At 29.4% G+C, this 5,863-nt stretch overlaps 2 long non-coding RNA genes across 3 annotated transcripts in view; one reads left to right on the forward strand and one right to left on the reverse strand.

Annotated features, from left to right (window-relative positions):
* LOC111083186 overlaps positions 1 to 2,061 on the reverse strand; it is a 3,326-nt gene extending 1,265 nt beyond the window's left edge. Inside the window, exon 1 of the long non-coding RNA XR_002608853.1 lies at positions 1,930 to 2,061. This is a non-coding gene — a long non-coding RNA (uncharacterized LOC111083186). The remainder of the gene's footprint in view (positions 1 to 1,929) is intronic.
* Positions 1 to 5,122, forward strand: part of LOC111083185 — a 10,603-nt gene extending 5,481 nt beyond the window's left edge. For both annotated transcript variants that reach the window (XR_002608851.1, XR_002608852.1), the window contains exon 4: positions 4,702 to 5,122. This is a non-coding gene — a long non-coding RNA (uncharacterized LOC111083185). The remainder of the gene's footprint in view (positions 1 to 4,701) is intronic.
* Positions 5,123 to 5,863: the final 741 nt, after the last annotated feature.

Raw genomic sequence — 5,863 nt, forward strand, 5'->3', positions numbered from 1 at the left:
AAACTCCATAAAGAAGGTGTTTGGATGCCTCACAAACTCTCCGATGATCATTGTTTCCAACATGTGAACGTTGCTTTGTCTCTTTTGGCGCGTAATGTGTGTGAACCATTTTTGGACATAATTGTCACCGGCGGTGAAAAATGGATTCTCTATGCAAATATTAAATGCCAAAAACAATGGCTCAGTTCTACACAAAAACCACTTCCGACCCCAAAACCTGAACTCCATCCCCAGAAAGTGATGCTTTGCATTTCATGGGACATCAAAGGAGTAATTTATTTCGAACTCCTCAATCCACAGCGAACTATCAATGCAGAGATCTATAGTCAGGAACTGGAATGTTTAAATCAAGACTATCATCAGAAACGCCCTTCACTCGTCAGTCGGAAAGGTGTTCTTCTTCTCCACAACAATGCATGTCCACATGTGGCAAGTTTGATGCAACACAATATTATGGAGTTGGATTGGTAAGTTTTCCCCCACCCACCATATTCACCAGATATGTCACCATCAGATTACCATTATTTTCGTTTGCTGCAACACTATCTTAATGGGAAAATGTATGCAACTGTGGAAGGTGTTAAAGAGGATATTGACATGTTTTTTGCTTCAAAGCCAAGTGATTTATTTAATCAGGGCATTAACAACCTGATTGTAAGATGGAAAAAGCTTCATCGATAAGAATGGAGACTTTCATTTACTAAATGTTTTGTTTTAATATATACGTTTTTGGGTTTTTTCATCTAAAAAAAAGTGACATTAATTTCTTGACGACCTAATATGTCTTTCACAACTGAGAATCAGGGTAAGGATTAATAGCACAATATTGTATATTTATTTATTTATTTTTAACACTGAATGTTTATTATTTTTTATGAATTAACTTTACTATCACTCAGAAGAACTGGCAAACCAGTAAGGTAGTCTTGTTGTTCCCAAAGTGGGTCAAACAATCATAATGTCAGTAGGGAAAAACTACATTAGTAATTATAAAAATTATGAATGAAAGCAAAGAAGGATGTATAAAAATGAAACATAATAAACTTGAAAACTTTTTCCAAGGTATCAGAAGAACAACATGCATTTTGAATGTTTTGTAATAGCTTAAATTTTTGTATTTTTGAGTTTAAATGAAATTAAGGTTAACATTAAAATTAAAAAGGAAAAATTATATTTTCAAGATATTAAATGTGTATTAAAACTTACATGTGAACTAAACAATATACAGAAAAAAACTGGAAAACATTTTCCCCCAAAATACTTTTCTCCTAAGGCTTAGTATTTGATCTAATTCAACTTTTATTAAGTAGTGATGGAAAGGGTGTTATTGAGCAAGACTGGTAAAGACTTAATGAAATTATCTTAGAATAAGTAGATAAAAAATATAAAGGCGTAACTCTCAGAAAATCCAAGACTGTGTAAAACAAGGAACACAAATATCATGACTATTAATGTGATGCATTCAATCAGCTATGTCTCTATATTCTTTTTTAAATATGTAACAAAACACTCAGATGAGAAAGTTTGAAAGGATGGGATAGTTGGGTGTTGAGCATAAATGTCCAGGAACAATGAATCAAAACTCAAAACTACTTTCAAAAAGCAACTGACTATAGTACTATATTATAAATCATATTTAGTCAATCCAAGCAAGAGTATCTAAAGTACTGTATCACCAGATTTATACAGAATTTCACATCTATTAGCAATTCAAACAAAATCCTGATTTTTAAGTTTTGTGTGAAGTTGCACCCTGAAACATAGCCTTAGGCTTTATTTTGAAACACTTACTAAGCTCTGACCTATTAGTAACCCTAAATGTTAAATAATAACTGTTAATATTAAACAGCAATGCTGTATACTACTACTAAACCAAAAGAAAAATATTAAAAATATAGTTGGAACATAGGGTTGAATTTAAAATACAACAAAAGAAGCTAAGACCAACCAGATAAGAAGTAACAGAAGAAAATGTTAAATTAGCAAAGGCTGAAAAATGAGAGAAGAAGAAAACATTTGGAAAAGAACTTGGTGAAAGGAGGTGATAGGTGAACATTTGTGCATGTAAGTAGAATTGTATATGCTAATTAGGCAGACAAGTTAACTAAAAATATAGAGAATCAAACTTAAGTGAAAATTGCAAATAAACTGCAAAGAAGTTTAAAATGTTAAAAGAAATGTGAAAAAGTTTAATGTTTAAAAGTGTTACAGAATTCTCAAACTGTTTGAGAATATACCACACCAATTAATAACTGTAAATGAACTCTAAGACTTATAAAAAGAGTACATAAAAGAAAGTTTGGGCACTGTGCACCATTTCTGGACGTTCACACTAGTTTGAAATACATGATAGATTTCCAGATAAGTTCAACAAAATACACCTTCTGCAGTTAATGAAGAATTGTTCTTTTCTCCTTTCTGTGTCATGTCAGGAATTTCTGTATTAAAAAGTACTTGAGGAACTCGTGAGATATAATAATCATTCATTTTGGACATTTTCTTGGAAAATGGTAAAAATATACAAATAAATTCAACTTCTTTCCCTTTCATTCTCTGTACACTAAAAATGATTGCAGTTTCAGTCACTGAATCCAATATTTTAATGAATAAACATCAAGATGGTATTTCATGGGCATCACAAACATGTCACACCAAGTCATCCACAGACCTAAGAAAATACCTTTATCAGTTAAATTAACTTGCATCAACTTATTCTTTCTCATTGTAGTGTATCACAGGAGTTCTTCACACATTACTTTAGTGCAAAATAATCATAAGAACATTTTGGAAAATAAGGATTGTTCAGTTTACTTTTCATGGTGAACAGCTGAGCTTTCCATATGGTCTTGGCTGCTTTGTTTTTTGCTTCAGCAGTTCTATTGCTAATCCTCTTGCTAAAAGCTCGGCTGAGTTCATGATCCCAAATTAATCTTATAGTTTCCAATACTATAGCTTCTAATATGTTTTATGTATCTTCATGAAATTTCACTAGCTTTAAGAAAACATTAAGAGTCTTTTGTAGACAAAAAATCAGAAATTTAATAAAGTATTTTTATTAAATATTTCTCTGTAAATATATGAAATCAAATTGTTGACTGCTCTGAACACAAAGTGCTTCATGTTAAAAATACTTCATCTGAAAAACCTCAAATTTCGTTTCTGTAATCTCAAAACATCCTAAATATATTTTGAATATTTTTTACAGTAAAACGTTATTTTCTCTACCATATCTTTACACAAAGCTGGTCAATTTAACAGACTTTGTAACCCAAAAAAAATCTAAATAACCTTTTTTCATTCTAGAATGAGTTCAGATTATAACATGAAACTATATTTGTTTATCCTAAATAACTTTAAACTTGTAGCAGTATACATTTGTTTCTACTTGAATTTTATTGTTTTATTGCTCTTTCAACTGTGTCTAACTAATATTCCTGCCACACAAGTTGCTTGCAAATGTACCTTATGACAGTTTTTAATTACTTGTTTTTATTTTACCTAATCTTACCTAAAACGTTTCTAATTTGTACATTTTAATTACTTGTATAGTAATAAATAAAGAATATAAATGAAAAACAAGAAATATAGTACTTACCTCTTTTTTTTTGCTGTCAACTATCAATGCACCTTAACTTACTTTTTTATACTAATGGTACTATAACAATAAATATATTTTTATTTAATTAAAAAGTGCACCAATGAATACAGAATAATAATGTACAAAAAGCAGGTAGTGTCTTAAAACTATCACAATTTTTCTGGCTTTCTAATTATTCCAAAAGAGCTCTAAAAAATTCATCTAAGCTCATTGATGTGTTTCTTGTGGGAATAAAGCTTAAACTGAAAGTGAACTACACAATTTTCTTTACAGAAAACAATGTAATATAAAATGTCATTTGATAGATTAAAACTTTGGCTTTCTATTGGTTATAAATAATATAGTATTAAACATCAATGAGAACTATTGGCAATTTTGTGAAAGAGATGATGTCACAGGTGGACATGGTAAGATGAGTCTGATTTATGGCTCTGTAACCAAATAAGATTGAAAACTACAAAACTTATGCTTTCCATAAGTAATGACAATATTATGAGTAACTTAGGTTAAATATTGTATTTCTCGAAGGGGTGGTAAATTTATTAGAGAAGAGGAGATACCTAGAAAGCAAATGTCATAATTCTCATACTAGGGAAAATTTAAGACTTTTTTTATTATTGCATTATACAATTAAGAAATCATAACTTATATAATACTAAGAGTTGGATTATTAGCTATGTTTTGATGCGAAGTTTATTTGTATACCATGATAATAAAGTACTTTAAATTTTGAATGTAATTAAGTAAAACCTTGTGACATATGTGGAAAAGGATGTTTGTATGGAAAGAGTTACAGTGATAACATTTTGAATTCTTTTCAAAACTCTTACCTTATCTCATAGATTTAACTTTTGTTGTTGTTTTTCTTCTTCAAAACCATTAAAAGTATTTTATTTTAAAAAGCATTATGATACAGATTTTACTGCAGCTGCTTTCTCTTCCTACAAATTACCACCTATTATTAGAAAACCTATTTCAGATTGAAAAATGTGCAGTATTAAATGTTGCTTTAAAATACATATTTATGAAGTGTGACGGTTGATGATACTGATTGTAGATTATCAAACAATTTTTATTGAATTGAATGTATTTTATTTCTACAGAAATTGTCGTTCATAATTAGATGTTACAATTGGAAACCAAATCACTGAATGGAGAAACATTTTGTAAATATATAGATGCTTCTAAACCAGAAAAAATGGTTTCAGCTGGTAAGCTGTGAATAAAAGATCAGAGTGAGAATTTTGATTATACAATATATTTGTTAAAGGTATTCTGATTTTATATGTAAATAGTTATATTTATCTTCATATATGTTTTTCTTTTTGTGCACAACTAATGCTGAAAAGACATCTTTGCAAAAATAAGGTTTTTATTTCCTTAAAAAATACAAGTAAAGAAAGATATTTAGGCTATTATCGGGGGGGGGGGGTAATCGTTCTCTGGCATAAAAGTAAACCTAAGGTTCATTGTGTTAGTGAAATGGAAAAATAAATATTAATATTATATTGTAAGGATCAAAAGATTTTCATTCAACATACTTACGAAAATGTAAAAGTAATGATAAAAAGTCATGTATTTCAATTTATTATCTTAATAATATGTACTGTTCATGACATTTAAAAAATTCCATATTTTTAGAGGTTATTTTGTTAGAAATAATACATCCAATTGACATTGAGGAAGCAAGGCTACAAATATTGTATATAGCACTTAAAAAGTGTCCCATAAGATGATTTATAAAGCTTCAGCAAACACTCTTATAAAGTTTTTGTGAAGAAAGCAATATATTATACATTATAGCTGAAATATATATTTTTTTCACTCTTCTATAAGTTGCATAGAATATATCCTTATTCAAGTGTGTTAAAATAATTTTTATAAATTTCCATACCCTTTCTGAATGTAGTTACTTAGTCCCATCCATAATTATCAAATGTTGCACGATTGAAAACATATACTAATCCTTTTACACAGGTAAAGGTTATATGCTTTAACTTTTGTAAGTCTCAAGCTAGCATGTATTGATTTCTGTGTGGACTCCTAGGAATGTGGCCTATTTAAACAGGTGATACAGAAACTTCCAATTGGCTTGAAATAATTATAATTGTAATTTGGCTAGTGGTTGAAGTATGTAATCTAAGATTATGTGGTACCACCCTCTGGCCTGTCTGTCTATACACCTGGAAAAAGTTAAGCACCCCCAAATATTTTTCAGGATTGCTTATTGAAAATAAGGTTTAATTTTCATGATGTTGAGCAATG

This window comes from Limulus polyphemus, unplaced genomic scaffold (genome assembly GCF_000517525.1).
Source record: "Limulus polyphemus unplaced genomic scaffold, Limulus_polyphemus-2.1.2 Scaffold8493, whole genome shotgun sequence".
In the NCBI taxonomy this organism is placed as follows: Eukaryota; Metazoa; Arthropoda; class Merostomata; order Xiphosura; family Limulidae; genus Limulus; species Limulus polyphemus.